Raw genomic sequence first — 20,616 nt, forward strand, 5'->3', positions numbered from 1 at the left:
TTGAAATGCAAAATACTGCAGATGCTGGAAATCTGAAACAAAAACAGAAGTTGCTGGGAACCCTCAGCAGGTCAGGCAGCATCTATGGAGAAAGGAAAGTGAGTCAACGTTTCGGAATCGTTCTGACGAAGGGTCATGACCCGAAACGTTGACTCACTTTCCTTTCTCCACAGATGGAAAGTGCTGAGTGTTCCCAGAAACTTCTGTTTTTGTTTCAGATGGACCATAACAGTGGCTTCTATTCACAAACACATGGATTAGGAGTTCCTTTTTCCCAACCCTCGCAGATAGTGGAGGAGAGAGAATAAATTTACATCAACTTAATAATAATAATAATCGTTGCATTTGATATAGCGCTTTTCACATCTTCTAGATGTCTCAAAGTGCTTCACAGAATGTACTGTAAAGTTGACTGTGCTTACATTTTGTGGGCGAAACGCGACAGCCAATTGCACACCGCAGTGTCCCAAACAGTCGTGGATTGACTGGCCAAATTATTATTGTTTTTTGAGGGATTATTATCAGGCGTGTGAGTAAGGAAACTTGCCCAAGGTTTCTCCCTACCGGGAATTGAACCCAGGTCTCTCACTTGTGAAGCGAGTGCTCTAACTACTGAGCTACAGGACTCCAATGTTGTTGTTCGAATGACACATTTGATTTTCAACCCAAATTTGGTGCCAAGAATTGTACTCAGTGGTGATACAAATGGAATCCAATCCTAAATCCACTAGAAAAGTGATAGTGTGTCCTCAGGAGAATTCCTCAGCTGCAGAGCAGTGAGTACATTGTGTGTTAATCAATCTGACTGCTGCATTTACATGCAGAGTTCCAAGAAAAAGATTGGATAACAGCTTGGAAAAATGAAAGCTTAATCCAAATGATTTCCCAATGAAAATTCAGGAACAATGTGCATTATATTAGTGGAAGAGCACAGTTTTATATTTAGTTTTGGTACTAGTTGACAAAGTCAATTACATCAGTTATTTGTTATATGCTTAGCTTTTTAGGTTGACAGAGGATTTTTTTTCTTTAAAGAAAAGATGCTGCAAAAAGTAATAATAATAATACATTACACTATGTGATAGAAACACAGAATGCGATCAGGAAATGCGGTCTGGGTTAGCGAAAAGCTAGGTTGGCTTTGTTTGGCAGATCAGCGCGGATCAAAATGAACAATTCCTAGTTTTCAGGGCGTTAAAATCAAACAAAAAACATCCTGGCTGTTACTGACCTCCACTATTATGTATTCATTCAGATGTATCCCAAATAAAACAGCACCGAGTCACTGTTGGATGTAAATTGGTTGAAAGCTCTGCTTCCCATTCTACGTTTCTAGACTTGGGCTCCCAGTCAGTTGTGTGAAGCACTTTGAGACGGTTTCCCAGGGTAAAAGGCACTGTACAAATGTAAAAAAAATTCTTCTAATGCAGATAATATTTCATAATTTAAAACTAAAGGGTCATGTTGTGATGTAGTCCTGAGCCTATTGCTTTAGATGTCTGAAGTACTCTGACACATAGATCCCTTTAATATCTGGGTCTTGGCTCACGCACATAGAAGATATCTTACCTCATGTTCATTTATTTCTATAAAATGTAGCATATGTGTTCAAATTCCAATTATTCCTTTTTGTTCCATAAGTTCACTATCAGGTTATTCAGTGCCCCACCCACTTCCTGGTTCGAATGGAAACTTAAAGTCACAGATTGAGCTAGTTGCTTCTACAAGAGAGCTTTGAAATGAGAGTGGGAGCGAGCCCAGTGTGATTTGCAGCTGCTGCATTTATATTGCATAGGTGCCATTTGCATCAATGCTGAAACTTCCTACAGGTAATGCCAGGAGCAGGGCTTCAATGCAATTCACATACTAACACCTCATTTATGCTGACCTTTTGGCACTAAATCACTGGCCAAATCAGTGTGATTACCTGCCAATTATGTAGTCTAAACACTGATGTTGTATCTCTGCGCGATGCACATAGGAACTATGGTTTATGCTTCCATTTCAAGCTATAATGAGAACTTGCTGCTTTGTTGGAAGTGCCATCTTTTGGATGCAGTCTTAAACTGAGGTCCCATCTGCTTCCTATTGCAATTTAGATAGTGTTAACATTCCCATGAGATTATTTGCATAGACTTCTCCAGAAATCTTGGCCAATATTTTGCCTCTGCCAAAAGTCTCTGAAAAAAATTCTTTACATTTGTTTTCTCATCTTTTTACTATTTGTGGGATGTTGGAAGTGTAGATCAGCTGCCACATTTGATTACACAACAACACTGGAGTCCTGTAGCTCAGTGGTTAGAGCACTCGCCTTGCAAGCGAGAGACCTGGGTTCGATTCCCGGCAGGGCGAAACCTCGTGCAAGTTTCCTTACTCCACAAGCCTAATAATAATCCCTCAAGAATAAAAACCAATAAGAATTTCGTCACTCAATCCATGATTGTTTGTGGGACACTGCTGTGCGCAATTAGCTGCCACATTTCACCCACAAATATGCAACCAATTAACTTTACGGTATATTCTGTGAAGCGCTTTGAGACGTCAAGAAGACGTCAAAAGCGCTATATCAAATGCAAAGATGATTATTATTTAACATTCACTGCACTTCAACATATTTCATTTTGAAACACCGAAACATGATAAAGCCCTGTATCAAATGGAAGAAATATTAACAATAAAGTACTGTATTCTGAGCAGAGCTGAACCTGCTCAGTTAAACTCTAACTATCATTTAAGATCATGGAAATGGATGAGAAAATAACAAGTTGTGCTGCTTTATAATTAGCTGCTAATCTTTGATAAAAAACAACAAATACTCTATGATCTGACTCTTCCATGAGCATTTCACATTTTTTTTCATTTTATCAGTGTATCCTTTTTTCAGGGAAATACACAACTTGTATTTATACAGCACCTTTCACTCAGGGTAATGTCTTCAAATGTTTTACGAACATAGCATTGGATGCCAAGGAAGAGGAAGTGTCATCCTGGCTTTTTGGTAGACCTCTCACCTCTGAGTCGAAAGTTGTGGGTTCACATCCCAGTTGAACTCACATAGTCTATGTGAGCCCTGTAGCTTAATGGTTAGAGCACTTGCCTCACAAGTGAGAGGACCTATGTTTGATACCTGGCAGGGCAAAATGTTAGTAAAATTTCCTTATTCCACACGCCTCTGTTTACTTAGCAGTATGTAGGAACCCGGTTGTTAGTCGATTGGTGGATGGCTTTTCCGGGGGTAATAATTCCTTAAAAAAAAATTGGTCACTTCAATCCATCACTGTTTGTGGGACACTGCTGTGTGCAATTCATCTGCCATGTTTGCCTACAAATATACAGTCACTTCATTTCACATTAAATCCTGTAGAGCACTTTGGGATATCCTCTCGACTTGAAAGGCCCTATACCAAATGCAAGGATTATTATTATTATTACTAAATTGTCATTGTTTGAAGAGGTAGGCAGAACATAAAGCCAGCTAGAGATAGGATGAGAGCTGTGGGGGTGAGCAAAAATCATATAGTGCCCAATATGCCATTAAATGTTTTTATTCTTCATAACATACTACATTCTATGAAGTATGAAAGCACAAAAAACATACAGTGTGGCTTTATAAAAGTTATCTTCATCAGTTCCCCCCTGACCCCCATAAACAGGATGTGTGGTTCTTTCTTTAAGCTGTAACACATGGTACAAATTCATGCTCGAACATTATGCAACCCTGCACAAACAATGACTTCATTATCAATTCAGTTGTGCTATTACCAGACGGAAAACATTAGTTGGTGTGTATATTTTCAATTTCTTAACAACTTAACACATGTATAACCTTTTCACAAACTTTATTATATAATTTCCATTCTGCGTCAACAATAAATACAGGCTTAGGAGCCAGATGCCTTCAGCACTATATTGATGTACAGTTAATCCTTGCTGTTGCTGTTACTTTCAATTTATATCCCTCCCCATTTTGCAAACATTTTCAATGCATTAATTCATAAAGTTCCATATTAGATGTGAATTTGTATTGGGTTAGCTGTACGTTTAACACACATGAAAATCCATGCTTAAGAGTATCAAAACTAAACTAATTCAAGTTCTGCATATTTATAGACATTTCAGTTTGTCGGTGTACTCTTTCCTCGGAGGCAAGCATCGTACTTTCTTTACTCAATCCAATAGACAGAAGTTTGCAAGAGGAAAGATTTGCAAGAGCCAAGGCTTGGGCATCCTAGAGTGTGCATTGGCTACTGCTAGAGTTTAACTGGCTAAACTCATTCAGCTTGTCATTGTGAACACTGGCATGACTGCTTCCTGACTCAGGTGAGAAAGATGTGGATGAGGGTTTTGGCTGCATTGGTGGTGAGGTAGTGATGGAGGTGCATGAATGTAGTGGAGATGGAAGAAAGTGGACTTAGAGAACAGATGAATGTTTGAAGTAGTATTCAGGCTTGTCAATGTTGAGTTGGAGAAAGTTACAACTCATCCAGGACTTGATGTTTGATAGATAATGTGTCAGAACATCTATGTAATTATGGAAGTGGACTTCATACCTACACATGATGTTACCAAAAAGGAGCATGTAGTTGATGAAGAGAGAATCAAGGATGGAGCCCTGAGGAATGCTGTACTAGATAATCCTAAGAAGGAGGAGAAACCATTAGATGAGAAAAGTGGATATGAAAGCAGAAAAGTACAGAACCTCAGATTCAAGGGATGGGAGGTGGTGGAGAAGATTGATAAACAGTGTCAAAAGTGGAACAGAGATTGAGGACAACAAGGAGGCACAGGGAGCACTGGTCATAGTCAGAGAATGTCGCTTGTTGGAGTGGAGTGAGTGGACTCTTACAGGGAGTAGTGGAAGATGAAGGAATGGAGCTGGGAAAGCAACAACTCATTCTAGCGCATTGGAGAGGAAGGGCAGCTTAGAGATGGAGCAATAGCTAGAGATTTGGGAAGAGTCCAGTGTCGGATTTTTGAGAAGGAGAATAATGACGGTGGTTGCAAACATATAACTCAATGCTGTTAACAGTTTGGAAACAAATCATGTCAACACTTATACATTGTAACAAAATTCATACCCAGCTGTTATTTTCTCTTCTCATCTCAAGTTAATAACTACAACTTGTATTTACACAGCATGTTTCATGCAAGAGAATATCTCAAAGCACTTTACAGTGATGGATTGGGAGATTGAGCAGCGTGAAGATGGGAGCGGAGGAGAGTGGACGGATTAGGCGGAAGATATTCTAAGGCTCAGACACAGAAAGAGATTATTAGACTGGCTATAAAAGCAGAGATGGAGGGAGTGACGCGGAGGGATTTAGAAATTAAGAGGACAACGAAACATATTTTTAATGAAGAGAGTTCCTCTTTAAATGAAGGCTTGTCCTTGGGCTGACATTTTCACGTCATTGGGATGTTTCCGACAGTCTTCCTCTTAATTTTTTATTTTTGATATATTTCTTTCTGTCCAGGAGTTGGAGTATGCTTTTGTTCTTATCAAAAATTGTATCTTCTCATTTCTTGTTAGAGTGGCTCAATTTCTTCTCCACTGAATCATGTTTGTGCATTGACTTTTTCCAGCAGTTATGCTGCACTCATTTGAGATCATTAACTAAACAGTTTTATTCGTGTGTGTGTTTGGGCAGCTAAATGTGCTATCATTCCACCATGCCAATTGTGCAGAAGTGGGTGTTATTGCATTGACCGTCACCATGCCAGATCAGTGTAATTAAGAGTGAAAGGGGCTCTGGTCTGCCAAGAAAATAATCTATCTAAAATAGAAGGAAACCATTCACAGCTAGTATTGTCCGAAAGACAAAGGAACACCAACTAAGATAGATGCCAGCTTTGCTCAGTGGCTGCACTCTTGCCTTTGAAGCAAAAGCAGTCTAAGGCAGACCAGTCACTGGAGGCAGGGTTTCTTTCCACTCGGCTCCAGTTAACCCTGCAGGCGAAAGCTCCAATGGATAGGGAGGTGAAAGCTGGGCAAGGAGCGGGAAACTTGCCAGTGTTCAGTGTTTTAGCTGGTTAAGCAGTAGCCCACTGCACACCCTGAGACAAGGGTGAGGATCTTGAAATCTTGAAATCGATCCTCTCTGGGACAGGCAGCCAATGCAGTCTGGCAAGGACTGGGGTAATCGGAGAGTGGAGTTTGGTGCGGGTGAGAATGCGGGCGCCAGAGTTTTGAATAATCTGAATTTTATGGATGGTAGTGGAGGGGAAGCTGGCGAGGAGGGCGTTTGAATAGTCCAGCCGAGAGATCGATTGGTGGAACGTTTTTCTGAAGGTAATAATCGCTTCAAAAAAAAAATTATATCCAGATCTTCAGGAGTGCATACTGAGGAACTGCCATCATCCCCACCTCAGATGACAGCCACCTGTCCACTCTGACTTGCTGCCACAGTGCCAATAAGAGGCCAGCATATTTACTGTCCGATCAGATATTTGGGCCAAAAGACCAATTAAGGACGAGGAATTCCAAATGAAAATCAATAAAAAGCTGCTCTGAAGAAGCTCAGATTGTGTTTGTTATATCAAGGGCCTTCGCTGCTTAAATGATCGCTGTAAGAATCAATAGGATTCGGGTAAGAATCAATAGGACAAAAGGTGTCTCAATGTCGAGTTTGTTATAATTGGAGGGATCGTAATAACCAGGGATCGTTACACCAAAGTCAGCCTGTATAAATGTAAATTTCTTTGTATTGTAATGCTTTCTGGAATTTCGATCAGCCGGGTGCTTTACTCGGAGGAGACAGTGCAAACTTCATTTCAGGTGGTAATAATGTTGTTGTTGTTTGCATCGAGCCCCACTGTCTCAATTATTCCCGTGCTTTATGTAAGTGGCATGGCAGGTGACTAGAGGTATAATTAATGGGTGATAGAGAAAGGCAGGTGCAGCTGTACCTTGGAGGGACTTCAATATGAAATTGATCAGCTTGTCTGGCCAGCTCAACCTGTAAGTACATTGTTTTGCCTTTATGTATTACGATTCTGACTTAATGTAAGGTGTCGTCAATTGCATGCTTGTGGCAAATAAATTGTTTGATTTTTGAGTTGTCCATATTTTACTCGTTAATAAAACGGGATACTGGTTTTGTCCTCTTGACTCGACAAGCCCCAACTTTAGTCACTGGAAGATTGGGTATTTATACCAACTCCTTGACAGAGGTTTAAGAGATAGGGGAAGGCAAAGATGAAAAATACTCCCAACGTGTACAAAAGTCATTGTGCTTCTAGGACCTGAGATAAAGTATCTGGAGGGAAATGTGCCCGAATATATGAGAATCTATGAACTTTCTGAATGTTTTGTTTTATTACTCTTGCATTTTAAGGAATACAGGTATACTATTTGACCCTACAAAATAGATTGAGTTTTTTTTTGGTATTGTCTATAGAGGGTGTAGATTATATAGAGTGAAAGGTCTCTTTATATTCTAAGCTTTGATATGCTCTTGTAAAGTACTCAACAGTCTTCCGACCAGTATTGAAAAGCTATTTCAAATAATTTATTTATTTGCATATGTAATTAAACAAAAATACGGAAGCTTGTACCTATATACAGTTATGAAATTGTGCAATCCAGTTCAGCTTTTCTGTAAAGTGGGTTTTAATTATCGAATTGAGGGCTGTTTACAAAACATTCTCATGCACGAGACGGTTGCATTTGCTATTTGGGGAGGAGCACGCTGATTTATGATGCATTAAACAACGAGTTCAACTGAATGTACTTCTTGTTACTTGTTTTATGGCAAGAAAATCTACATGTCAGAGAGAGAGAGAGAGAGCAGGAAACAAATTGAAATAATCCTTGTGTAGAGCCTATAATGTCGAAATGTCTCAAGGTAACCACTATAAAATATACAGATTGTGGGTTTTCTGGGAATAATCAACTGGCCAATTTGCACACAAGGTCCCACAAACAGTCTTGAAGTAATGGACCAATATATCTGGAGGATTGTCTGCAGAGGTACTCGTAGAAACTCTATTTTCTTTTCCAACAGGGCCATAGGATCTTTAATGTCTACCTAAACAAACAGGCGGAATCTTGATTTAACGTCTCATCTGTAGGCGAGTACCTTTGACAAAACAGCATTTCCCCAGCACTGCACTGGCGTGTCAGCCTAGACTGAGTTCAAAGCCTCAACACTGGGTTTAAACACCCAACCTTCTGATCCAGAGTGAGAGTGATACCAAACTGACATTTGGCAGGTAGAGGAGGCGAGAGAGAACAGAATAGCTTTCCACAAAGATTTACCGAGAATGTACAGCACGGAAACGGGCTAATCGGCCCAACCAGTCCATGCTTGTGTTTATACTCCACATGAGTCTCCCCCCATTTCTTACCCCCTCCCATACCCATCTATTCCCTTCTCCAAAATATTCTTCATATCTTGGAAGATAACCTTTTGTTTCGGTTCAGCTATGGCAACTAATAGAACTGAGGAAGAAAGAGCTTCTGCATTAAGTACAGAAAACCATGTGTGAAAAAAACAATTGTACTGGTAAAGTTAGGAAATGAACTGAAATTCAAAATGTTTGTTTCAGAACGACTGGGAGGCTGTGAAAGTTGCTCTTGTTCCTGGCTGCAGCTGACATTTGACAGCAAGTTTATGTTGTTGGTGTCCACTCAGTACAAGACATTATTAAAATAAAATTTGAAACCACTGTTTGCAGGTCATTAGTGAGCTCCAAAGGACAAAATGTGCTTTGGAGCTTCGAAAGGTCGAAGAGTTGCCATATTCCTTTAAAAAGAAAGAAAAGAAAGTTCCAGAAACTTAATGGGAATGAGGGAGTGTTCATACTCTACAGCTGTTGACAGCTGTGTCAGTTCTGATCTAGATATCCATAAATACTGGTATATAAGTGAATCACTATAAATTAACTTACCATTTTAAATGTCAGTGGAATTATTTGCTCAGGCTATGGCAATTAAATTGGATGTTGAAGAGAAGTCAAACTACAATAATGAAGAATGTGGGCAGGTTTGTTTGGCACAAGGTAAAGATTTTGTTTTAAGAGATTCTTTATAAGAGACTCTTATGATAAGGATACATTTTAGTCAATTTCCTCCTTTTTTTCCTGACTTATTTTGCTGGGATAGTTCTATAAGTGTTAGTCGCCTTCTGGTACATTGTCCAAGTAGCCTTTCTTGACAGCTGACCCCAGACATAGGACTATCTATCGTGTTGATCACTATGTTGAACTGTCATGTAGACCATCAAAAATAAGCAATCTTTTAATTTTGACTTTATAATGAGATTTCCTAGGGGAATTCCCATTATAAGAACATACCAAAAAAATTTAGCATTAGCATATGACCCCATATTCTGCAGCAGATAGATAGGTTGTTTAATCCGTATCTAATCCTTAAATACTGTAGTTGTACTTGTGCTTAGCTATTTCAGATTAATAAAAAAAATGCATTTGATATAGTGCCTATAAAATCAAACAGTTCTGTAGCTCAGTGGTTAGAGCACTCACTTTGCAAGTGAGAGACCTGTGTTCGATTCCCGGCAGGTAAAACCTTGGGAACGTTTCCTTACTCCACACGCCTGATAATAATCCCTCAAAAAAAAACAATAATAAATTGGTCACTTCAATCCACGACTGTTTGTGGGACACTGCTATGCGCGATTGGCTGCCGCATTTTGCCCACAAATATACAGTCAATTCACTTTACAGTCTATTCTGTGAAGCGCTTTAAGATGTCTAGAAGATTCAGATGCAAGGGTTATTATTATTTATTAATCTCAAAGCACCTCGCAGAGTTTTCCGTAAAATGGAGTACCTGTGTATTTATAGACAAATGTGGCAGCCAATTTGTGAATAGCAATGTGTTTACAAATTGGCTGCCGCAATAAAATTGTGTTCCATAATGAAGTGAATTACAATTTTTTATTTGGAGGAATGTGGCCAGGATACCAGAAGAAACTCCCTTCTCTTTTTGAATAATGTCAAGGGATCTTTAACGTCCAGCCGAATAGGCAGATAGAAGCTTGCTTCAATGTCTCATTCAAAGGATGGATTAAAGTGTAGAGGATTTGCTGAATGATATCAGGTTCATAGCATTTGGATTCATAGTTCAAGATTTAAAGATTATCGACAGAAATTAATAACAGAAACTGTTTGGTTATCCAAATGTAAGTTCATTTCCCCCAAAAACTCCCACTAATGAATCACAGATAAAACAGGTTAAAAACAGAACAGTTATATACAGAAAGTTATTGTTAATAATAATCTTCAGCTTTGATTATCTGCTTAAATGTTTAAAGGCTGAGAAGTTAATAAAATAATAGTAAATTATAAATAGAAAATTCTAATTTAATTATAACATTTCATTCATTATATTTCAATGCATAACGCCAAATTCTTTACATTTAGCAAACATAGTAGAAAAACTCAATGCTTTGCCACTTCAAAACTATGCTGGATAGATACCCCATTACTCATACCCCTCCCATGTTCTGAACACTGCAATCACAATGGATGGCAATGGCAAGCGCACATATTGCCTGAAATAGTATCTAAATGTGACGTCTGGGCCTGTGACAATACGGCTAAATGTTTACATGCGGGTGCAGAATTCAAAGGCCTTGAGCATGCGCAAAGTATTTGATGTCATTAATAGTAATAATGATAATAATCCTTGCATTTGATATAGCGCCTTATCACGTCTTCAAGATGTTTCAAAGCGCTTCACGGAATATAGTGTAAAATGAATTGACTGTATATTTTGTGGGCAAAACATGGCAGCCAATTGCGCACAACAGTGTACCACAAACAGTCTTGGATTGAGTGACCAAATTATTTTTTTTTGTGTGCCGTAAGTGTCCCCTCCACTCCTCTTATCCTCTGGAGTGAGAATGCGAAGTCTGCAATTGAAACGTGGTGGTTGAGAGTCATCACTTGCAGTGTAGTGTCACAGTTGATGGAAGGGTAATATAAACCTTATGAATTTACCTCCTGAGACAAGTCTGTTTCTGTAGGGAACCTGTAATAAAATGTGACTACTTTTCCCAGCACTGAACGTACATGAGGGAAAACATTTCAATAATAAAAATAATCCTTACATTTGATATAGCGCCTTTCATATCAGGAGAGGTTTGATATTGCACCTTTCACATTGTATGAACATCCAAAGTGCTTCACGCAATACAAAGTGTAGTGACTGTGTATTTTGTAAGTGAACACAGCAGCCAAATTGCACACAGCAATGAAACAGCTGTGAAGTGAAAGACCAACTTTCCTTGGGGGATTGGTGGCCACGACATGGGAGAAACTCTTCTCTAACATCAAGGTGTTTGCCAATGCACAGAACAGCAGTTGACAAAAGTACTGACTGGAAGTCCAGAGACTATGTAAAAGCAGCAGAAACTTGGAATGCATCTAGTTTGGTACCACATTTTGAATCTCAAGAGCTACAATATGAAAGTAGTGGCTAAAGATATAGTCACATTAGAAATTTAGAATTTCTTTTTACAGCACAGCACAGAAAAAGGTCCTTTGGCCTATGTTATCAGAAGCGATTAATGAAAAGTAAGCTCGGGTTTGGTGTACTTTGTGCACACAAACCAATCCCTGAATAAGGAGTGAAAGAGTTTTGGAGGTCCAATTCGGTCTTAATCCCTAATCCCTGACTGTTCAGCACCTTGGGCCATCCTCCCGACATGGAAGGCTCTTTACAAATTTAATTTTATATTGCATAATTCAAATACACAATTATCCTACAAGATTTGAATCTGTACCAATCAAACAATTTGTTTTTATTGCACAGGGTGTCTGCATAATTCTGACAGTATAATATTCAATAATATATTAAAAATGGGCACACTCCCTTCAAACAAATGACACACCTCTATCTTTGTCCAGTGATTGATTTTTCATTTGAGATCTGTCTTTTTCCATTCTGTTTGCTATCTCCCGTTGTATAATCCACTCCATGAGAAGTATGTTAGAAATGATCATGGACTAGAACAGTAAAATGAGGGTCGTGACATATAATCTGTCTGTCTCCTTTCTGGTGTTATTCAAAAAATAAGCAAGCACAGTTAAAATATAGTATTTACAAATTCTTCAGCCAAGAATAAGCTATCATATGATAACATTTGGCAATATAGATAAAAAGACCATCTAAAAGAGTAGAACACATTAGTATTCCAGATGACATAATATTTTAGACAAGTGAGATTGTTTGAAATTCCTTAAACTGCAACCTATTTTCGATGCCAACTAAATATTAAATGGCTTTATTGGGGAGAAATTCCTTCTGGTCCTAGATTTACTGTATTTATGTAGCATTGTGAAGCAACCAGAATTTGGCAAAGTGTTGAATTCAGTCTTCGCTTTGAACAAGTTTTTCTGTAATTCTGAAAAGAAACTTAGAAAAAATCTGTTTCATAGTGAAGGCTGTATTTAAGAATATGGCAAATTCTAGACATAAATCCTTCATAAATAGAGTAAATCTAGATTTGGACGTAATTTCTCCCATATATGAGTATCTATAGAAATAGGCTTAAAATAGTTTCACTGCGTGAGGGAAAATTATAATTTTTATTGGAAAAATCCATCTGTGATGAATAGGTTTCATCTGTGCTTAACGACAGAGATTAAACATATTGTATAAAAGAGCCCATTTGTTTCAGATCCACCTTTGTGTTGTGTGGGTCAATTTAATTGACAATACTGCTAAAGATAATGCTAGAAAGTAGCAAATGGACATTAATAATTCTTGCATTTGGTATAGCTCCTTATTAAGTTTTCAAAAAAAATCTAAAGGCACTTCACAGGATTTACTATAAAGTGTAGTGGTTGTATGTTTTACAGGCGAATGTGATGGCCAATTTGAACACAACAATATCCTAAAACAGCATGAAGTGAATGACCAAATTGATAATGAATTAGTATTACATTTTACCAGCTAGAATGAGGTAAGTGATCATTGAAGCTTTGTAGTATTCCACAAGTATACTGTGTGGAAAATACATGGATTGTGGGATTCTCAGCTAGACCCAGGCAACAGTGGTAATGCATAACATTCTGTTTGTGATATTGCGGTAACCTTAGCTGTGATAGACAGACCACAAATACAGTAATAGAACACTATGCAGGATTAGAGTATTACATCTGTGTGGCATGGGTAACGAAGGGGGAATGAATGCACATATTTAATGTTGTTGCACAGCTGAGCCATATGATTATAAACTCAAAGAATAATAGCTGAAATTTACCTAGTTTTGAAAATTATACAAACTACTGTGTTCATTTTTCATAGAATTACATAGAATGATCTGGCACAGAAACTGGCTATTCAGTCCAACTAGTCAGTAAAGGAGTTTATACTCTGCACGAGCCTCCCTCTCTACTCCCTTCTTCCTTGTATATACATTTTCTTCTTAAATGTGTTGATACTTTTGCTTCAACCAGTTTCCTGCAGTGGGTTCCACATTTTCACTATTCTCTGTGTAAAAACGCTCCTCCTAAGCTCCCTTTTAGATCTTGCAAATGAGGATGTTTAGGGAAGTGCAGAGTTCTTATGATTCACTTAAAAGTACTGCTTATCTGTAGCTACTGGAAAGCAGATATTGTTGTACATAAAGAAAGGCTTCCAACGACAGTATGTTTTTCAAAAATATTGTGGGCCAATATTCATATCAATAAAATGTGGTAGGTAGTGGCACGGAACAGGAAAGACACCTATTGAATTCACTGGCCCGTTTTGACTTCAGACAACCTTCTTCAAATTTAAAAATTGTGCTCTGGATCCCAAATTATTCAGGATTTTCTGAGAGAGAGAGAAAATTTGCCACTGTCAGACATGTTCCTTATCTATATTTACTGGAAAGCAGATAGAGTTGTGCGTGCAGCATACACTCTTAGACTGATTTTTTCTCATTCTTTTTTTCAGACTGCATTTTCCCATCAGTTAAGATGCACAGGAAAATTTGGCATGAAGTGGAAGAAACACTGACATTTTTGTAGCACCTTATCATAGTGAAACGTCTCAAAGTGCAATAATTAATCTAGTGCCTTTTTATATAAGCAAATGTGGCAGGCATTTTGCACAAAGCTAGGCCCACAAACAACCATTTGGTGAACTGCCAATTTATCTGGAGGACTGTTGGTTAAAACACCAGTGGAAACTCTCTTCTCTTTCCTAATACTACCACGGTATTCTTATAATCCATAAAGACAGAAAGGACCCCTGGTTAAATGTCTCATCCTTAGGATGGCAACTCTGACAATGCTCTCACAGCACTGCACTGAATATCAATATTGACTCACATGGAATGTGAACCCTCTGACCCAGCAGCAACAAATTGCATTTATATAGTGATTTTCCTGTTGGGAGGACGTGGACTATCGAGGGTTTGCACCAGAGTTGGGTGTTGTATTTGGGTGGGGTAAGAGTGGTGGGGGTGGGATGATGATCAACTTTGAATGGTCAAACAGATAGGTCTTGAGATGGACCTTGAAGGAGGCAAGGGAAGAAGTGAGACAAAGGCACTCCTGATCCAGCTGAATAGCATGACCACAGTGTGTCATGGATCATAATTCAATACTAATTATTACACTCCCACGCAAATGAAAATTGTAACTAATTTCAGTACTGTTCTTGCTTAGTTTATCTGATGAGCTTTTGTTTAGTTGGGAAGAGTTTCTTTGACATTTTTGATATTTTAATTGCATTTTGATATTTTAATTCATAAATTATCCGTGATTATGAAAAGGGATTATAGAAGCTGTGAAAACATTCTATTTGATTTATTTTAATATAATCATTATTATTAATATCATCATGCTTGGTTTCAGTGGTACTCACTGAGTCAGGCTAGCACCTATACAATATATCTTCATGGTAAATTGGACTAATCAAAAGTATGATGTCAAATCAATATGAACTGAGTTTGAATCTACACCAAGGAAGTGCAGTCTTCAAAATGGTGTCTAACTGAGAGAAGCACTCCACAATACTGGCTGGTGGACGAATGAGTGAGGGTGAATTGATAAAGACAAGGAGTTGGTAGAGAAGGACACTTAACAGTGAACTGAACTAGAGACAGTCTTGGAGTAGTTCCAATATATGCAGATGTTAAAATTTTTGGACAGAGCAAAGGCGCTCCTGATTGAGATCATACTCCCAAAGCTCTCTCCTGAAGATCTCACTGGCTAATGGCTCTGATCCCAGTATGGATAACGGAACCTCAAACAGAGTTTACTCCCACCAGTGTCAGGATTATTTTGTATCTAATGTTTCCATATTTTGTACTTTATGTTTTCTAAACAGTAACAAGAAAATTTCTCAGATTTGAGTTTGAATCCAGCCCATTTCACTTGGGTGAAACATTACTATTTCTCTCTGGTGTCAAAAGTGTTATGCATCTAAATTAAATAAGTTTGGGTGATCTCAGTCGAGTTTCCAATGGATACGAGTTAACAATGCAAAACTGCTTATAATTTGGCACTTATTGGACAATTTGATTTGGTGAAGTGTAGGACTTGGTGATATTGAAAAATTGTGGTGTTCTTTAAGAATTGGGCTATAACCTGTTATTAGTGCAGTTCAGAGGGATCTCTGAACATTGCATTTGACCTGTACTATGCCTACATTCAATATATTACATATGGTGAATGCTTAGTGCTGACAATAGACACAAAAGGGAAACATTTCATCCTCTCCCACAGTCAAACATGAGCAAACAAATTCATACAACATTAAGTACAATACAAAAAAAAATATTTGTATAGCTCCTTTCACGTTCCCAAAGGGCTGGACAGTCAGGGATTTGGATCCGAGCTGGGGGTCGGGATCGGGGAGGGCAAGGTGGGTAGGAGGGTAGCCGAAGGCGAGGTTGAAGAGGAGGATTTTGAGACACACCTTGAAGGAGGCAATCGAAGGGAAAGGAGTAAGTTGAAGGGAATGTGGGATGGAGTTCCAAAGGGTGGGGGCACAATACGATAAATACTGAAACTTTTATTCATAACATCCAGGCTTGACTATGCAAACTCGCTGCTTGTCGGGCTCCCCAACTCCTCCATCCAAAGGCTGCAGATCATCCAGAATTCTGCAGCCCGTGTCCTCTCCCGCACCAGACCCTGTGACCCTATCATCCCCATCCTCCCCCAACTCCACTGGCTTCCTATCACACAGAGGATACAGTTCAAGATCCTGGTCCTCACCTTCAAAGCCCTCCATGGCCTTGCTCCCCCCTACCTCTGTGACTTCTACTAACCTGCTTGCTCCCTTCGGCCTGCTTCACGTCCCCCGCCCCATCATTGGCGGGCGGGTCTTCAGCTACTCTGCCCCCCACCTTCTGGAACTCCATCCTGCAGTCCCTCCACCTTGCCCTCTCCCTTGCCTCCTTCAAGACCCACCTCACAACCCTCCTCTTTGACTGTGCCTTCAATCAGTATCTTTCCCCCCCGCCTATTCCTGACCCCCAGTTCAGGTCCGAAACACTGATTGTCCAGCACCTTTGGACGTCCTCCTGATGTGAAAGGCGCTATACAAATGTAATTTTGTTCTTGTTGTAATTAGCTAGTGCAAAGTTCTCTGCATGTTCTTCTGTTGTAATACTGGTAACACTGCCCAGAAATCCCTTCAGGAGATTGACGTACTTTTCTGATAAAGAGAAATATTTCAATCACATATTTTTTCCTTAAAAGGCCATGGAATGGTAAGATGATGAATATTACACAGCACAATGAGAATGAAATACAGCAGTGCCTACAGCTAATTTATCCTCATAATACATGTCAAAAAAAGATGTTTAAACAACATTTTAGGTATGCAAAGTAATCTAGAGCTGTTTTTCATAAGTTACAGTCAGGAAATGCACCTTTGCTAGGAAGTATATGAAATGCAGTTGCCAAGAAATCTTACAAGGATTTTGTCAACTGCAGATAAAAATATTCAATCGTCAGATTTTTGTACTGTGGTTCATGCTTTTTTTTAGCAGCAATTTAATATAAACACAAACAGAAACAGAAAGTAGTAGAGTTCAGACAGAAATGATTAGAATTCTAACAACGTGCCACTGTCTATATGCATTTTGAAACATATATCTTCATAATTTCTTTGATTCTCTCATGAAGATGGTGTCTCATGTGATGCAACAGTTTAGCAGTTGTTCATTCACCTGAATTTCAGGAGAATACCTTTTTCATAAGCAATTGTGTAGAACTGACATCCAGATGGCTTGAATTCCATGTTGTATAATTCAACTGTATTATAAGCATTGAACAGCATATGCATTCATGGGTCATCACAGAAGTAATATGAGTAAAGGGTAGAGAGAAGAGCAGGGGAATGAGATCACAGCAGATAACTGCAGTGGAGCAACTGGCATTTGCACTGATACACTAGATCCAGTAGTTTGATTCTGTCCTGTAAATCCTTTATAAAACAAATTTGAGTCATAAAAAAAACCCTCTCAGCTCTATGAACCTTACCTAATAATAATAAATACCTGATAATATTTGCATTTGGTAAAGTGCCTATAAATAATTCTAACCCTTCCATTCAATATTATGCCTACAATGTCAAAACATCTCAAAGTAATTCACAGGTAAACGCAGTCAAGCATGGTAACTGCCAACTGGAAAGCAAACACAGCAGACGATTTACACACAGCAAAGACCCACAGACAGCTATGGCAACAAGAATTTGCATTTATATGTATATATAGCGCCTTGGGACGTCCTCCTGATGTGAACGGCACTATACAAATGTAATTTTGTATTGTATTTATAATGTGTATATGTATAAATACATATTTATATACTTTCATTTGCATTTATCCTTCAAGTAGGATATTGTTACGGGACACTTCATAATGGTGGGGTTACATGCCAAACAAAATAGAATGGTTGGGATAGGGGGAAATAGTTATGCGATCAGTGAAAAAGCTAGTTTTATAGATGGATGTTAAAAACAGAAAAAGGGTAGAGGGAAGAGCAGGGGAATGAGATTACAGCAGATATCTACACTGGAGCAACTGGCATTAGCACAGAAACAATAGGTAGAAGAAGGGAGGCCCAGAGGTAGAGGTAGCTGAAGGTCTTGGATACCGTTGGTGGTTTGCACGTCCAAGTTAGCTGAGTGGAGGGAGGCGTGCAGAGGCATGGGACAGGAGATAATCACAGAAATAGGGAGGTGCTATGGCATGAAGATCTGTTGGGAGATAGGGAGACTGTCTGGTGAGGTTGGGATGTTCAGTGTGTTTGAAAAGTCTAGGTAACAAACATGTGAATGAGGGTTTCAGATGCATGTGGCGTGAGATAGGGACAGAGGTGAGCGATGTGGCAGAAGTGAAGAAAAACAGTCTTACTCAGACACCTACTGTGAAGAAGGAAGGAATGAGAGCTGTGGATCAAACCAAACGCCAAAGTTGCACATTTGTTTGTGAGTATGCAAGAGATCCCAGAAAAATTGGGGAGGTCAGTGAGAAGACATTGTCCATATTAAGATGCTAGAAACTGAGGCTCACCCAGGCTTTGTAGACAGGCAAGTAGACAGCACAGTAGGTGACCAAGAATCAAGAACGGAACTGAAATGGTGGACCTAGGGGCCATCTGGATACACTTGGAAGTTAACCCCATGTCCAGATGATATCGCCAAGAGGGAAGATGTTGACGAGGAAAAGGAGGGATGGCACATGAAGTATGTGATCAATTTCTCTGGTGTATAGTTAGCTAGGACACCGGGACAAACTCCCTTCTCTTTTTAAACAATGTGGGATCTTGAACAGGTAAATGAAAACTCAGTTTAACATCTTGAATTAAGTTTGGCAATATTCCACCAATGCTGGCACTGGTGTATTGGCCAAGTCCTGAGGTGGGACTTGAATCGAGAACATTCTGAGCCAAAGGCAAGAAAGCAATCAACTAATTCAAACTGACACCTGAACGTGAGCTCTGTAGCCATTTCATTGGATTTATAAACAATTAATAACATCTGTTTCCTTTTGGGGAGGAATCTGAAGAAACATTGTATGTTACTGATCTGTTAGAATTATGCACAGGTGTAACCATAGGATTTCCCATGTGATTCCATGGGTAAAAATACCACCGAGTGCAGTGCTCAGCAATACGGACCAGACAGGTCCTATATTCAAACCCTGATAGTTACTGTGGCAGCTGAGTAGTATGGGCTAAGAAAGGATAAAATTATTTTTTTAAATCAGACATGGATGCTAACACAATCTTATGAGTAAGATGTGCAGTCCTGTAGTTCAGTGGTTAGAGCACTTGCCTTGCAAGCGAGAGGAGCTGGGTTTCATTCCCAGCAGGGCGAAATATTGGGCAAGTTTCCTTACTCCACACGCCTCTGTTTACTTAGCAGTATGTAGGAACCCGGTTGTTAGTCGATTGGTGGATTGCTTCTTTGGGGGCAAAATTTCTTTTAAAAAAATAATAATAAATTGGTCACTCAATCCACCACGTTTGTGGGACACTGCTATGAACAATTGGCTGATCCATTTCGCCCACAAAATCCACAGTCAATTCACTTTACAGTATATTCTGTGAAACGCTTTGAGACTTCTCAAAGACGTGATAAGGTGTTATGTCAAAGGATTATTATATTATAGTAACTTATGCATGGAAATTTCTAATCGTCTGGAATGGAGTGTGTACATCAGACAAGATTCCTGCATCTGGTGACGAGACAGTGACATTTGCTGGAAAGCACATGTGTGGACTGGATAAGTACAGCATCAGTATCTGTTGCGATACTCCACATGGTGTACAGCCTGCTTTACACTTACTCTCCAGGCTCATACATCATGAATAACCACTTGATAAAGCAGTGAAAGGCTGTCATTGACCACACAATCAGACCTCAGGATGAGTTAGCCCTTTCCAAAGAGAGAAGAGGAGCAAATTGTGGTAAACAAGCATTTATTCCATATGGTGGCAGTCCCATCATATGGAATATAGCTGATTTCTTCTCTTGCTATTTGGTTCCCATATATGATTTATTCAGTGAAGATATCTTGCCATGCGAGGTGATACCTTGGGTGATTGTGATAACACTTGATAATTTTGATACTTTTCAATACTTTAAAATGATAAGAATCTTTGCATTTGTTACAGTGCCTTATCACCACTGTCGGAAGGACTTTGCAAAGGACTTCACAGGATTTATTGTGAAAGGGAATGATATTTTTAGACAAATGCGGCAGCACAATTGCACACAGCAGTGTCCAACAAACAGCAATGAAACAAATGACCAATTTTATTTGGGGCGATTGTTGGCCAGGATATCGCGAGAAACTCCCTTCTCTTTTTGAATCATGCCACGGGATCTTTATTGCATCTACAGGCAGTTGGGACTTCGGTTTAACGTCTCATCAGAAGGAAGGCACCTCTGACAATGCAACTCCCCCACAGCAATGCATTGGATTTTCATCTTAGACTATGTGAGTTCAGGTCCCAATGTGAGACTTGAATCCACAACCTTTTAACTCGGAAGCGAGAGAGTTATTCATGAGCTAAGCCGACACACCTGGTCTTTAACCTGTGTCAGTTTTATAATGGATTTGCCTTTAAATTTCAGACCGACTAGAATCATCATGTTCACTGGAACTTTTCTGTGTAGTTTGTGTTCTTCTTACT

At 39.2% G+C, this 20,616-nt stretch overlaps 1 non-coding gene across 1 annotated transcript; it reads left to right on the forward strand.

Moving 5' to 3' along the window:
* Window positions 1-2,280: 2,280 nt before the first annotated feature.
* On the forward strand, window positions 2,281-2,352 carry trnaa-ugc. The gene has a single exon. It is a non-coding gene; the product is annotated as a tRNA-Ala (tRNA).
* The last annotated feature ends 18,264 nt before the right edge of the window (window positions 2,353-20,616 follow it).

Source organism: Callorhinchus milii, unplaced genomic scaffold (genome assembly GCF_018977255.1).
Source record: "Callorhinchus milii isolate IMCB2004 unplaced genomic scaffold, IMCB_Cmil_1.0 Scaffold4, whole genome shotgun sequence".
Lineage (NCBI taxonomy): Eukaryota > Metazoa > Chordata > Chondrichthyes > Chimaeriformes > Callorhinchidae > Callorhinchus > Callorhinchus milii.